This window comes from Cervus canadensis, chromosome 28, assembly GCF_019320065.1.
Source record: "Cervus canadensis isolate Bull #8, Minnesota chromosome 28, ASM1932006v1, whole genome shotgun sequence".
Classification (NCBI taxonomy): domain Eukaryota; kingdom Metazoa; phylum Chordata; class Mammalia; order Artiodactyla; family Cervidae; genus Cervus; species Cervus canadensis.
In genome coordinates this window covers 17,739,540-17,741,210 of record NC_057413.1, presented here as the reverse complement: position 1 = coordinate 17,741,210, position 1,671 = coordinate 17,739,540, and positions in this window count along the sequence as shown.

The following is a 1,671-nucleotide window of genomic DNA, read 5'->3' as shown; positions in this document are numbered from 1 at the left end:
TTTGTATGACTACCCATGTTGCACACTAGCTTAAGCTGAATTTGTATTTGCTGACAGGAGCTTGAATGACTCTGGAACCATACAGAAGGATTGCAAACCTCAACTCTACAGTTCACTAACTGTGCCATGTTGGACAAATCCTCTGTGCCTCACTCTTCTTTGTAGTAAAACAGGAATACTGATGGCAACAATCACATATAGTGGTGATTAAATACATTGATAAATGTAAAGTTCTTGAATGGCCTCTGGCACATGGTAAGATATCAATAAACATTAGCTTTCATCTTAGCCCATATCTCTGTATAAAAAAACAGTAAAATATTATATGCAATAAGAAGTTTTTACTTCTCACGTGTCTGAGGGTTATTGGGAGGAGCTCTGTTAATCTCAGCTGGGTTCACTAAGTTGTCTGTGCAGTAGCCAATGCCTGCCTGGTCTGGGTTGGTGTGTCTGGGAAACTCTGCTTCAAACTGCAGGCCTCTAAATTGTCAAAGTCCTGATCTTCGTTTGTTATTCATCTTCCTAGGTATGAATTCATCTTCCTTGGTAGTGCGCTACCTAGAATATGTTCTTCAGATAGTGACTGGAAGAGGTACAAGAGGGCATGTACAACCAAACAATAAATATTAGAAGTCCCTACTTGTATTATGACTACTTCAAGGAGACAAATATATCTGTTCATGAAAGTGAAGGGGAGGAAGGGTATGAGGAATTCTGAACAATAATTGAAACTGTGTGTGTGTTGTGTGTTCAGTCTCTCAGTTGTGTCCAGCTCTTTGTGATCCCATGGACTGCAGCCCTCCAGGCTCCTCTGTCCATGGAATTTTCCAGGCAACAATACTGAAATGGGTTGCCATTTTCCTCCTCCAGGGGCTCTTCCCCAGGCAGGGATTGAACATGCATCCCTGGTGTCTCTTGCTTTAGCTGGCAGATTCTTTACCACTAGCACCACCTGGGGAGTCCACACAGCTTTAATGATCATATACATCTTTAAACTAAATTCTTGTTTTTGTTTTTTTTCCTCTCTCTCTCTTTTTTCCCTCATTGTGCTTTACAAAAAGAACTTTGAAACTGTAGAGCACCTACCATTAACTATTACCCATAGTCTCATAAGTTTTGGGATTTTGAAGCTAGAAGAGAAAAATACAGTTTTATTAATCAAATATATTTGTTGTAGTTTGATTAATTGAGCTGTTTATCACAGAATAAAGAATATACTTTGGCATTATTGCTAGACCAGCAGTCATGATTCATTCATTATCATTGTTAGTTGCTATCAAATATTAAGCTAATTTGCATTTTGGGGCGAGAAGGAGAGATTTGTAGGAAATACCAGTAATATTTTTTCCCGTAGATAAATCTGACATGCATTTCAGTTCCTTTTAAAATAAAAATACATTTCACATATTGCAATGTGTTACCTTCCATGTCATAAAAGAAACTTGAGATGGTATTAAAGTTGTAAGAATCAGTCTTGAACTTTAAACTCCACTTTTCATACTTTAAGAATAATTCGAGCACAACAGGATAAGGGAATTAAGCAGCCTTTAAAAGAGGTATGAGATAAAATAAATGTTCACAACTATGAAAGAAAAGGGAATATTTTCCTTCAGTTCAGTTCAGTTCACAAATTCTGGCTTCCAGAGAATTGAGGCTATCTGTGCTCAGAAT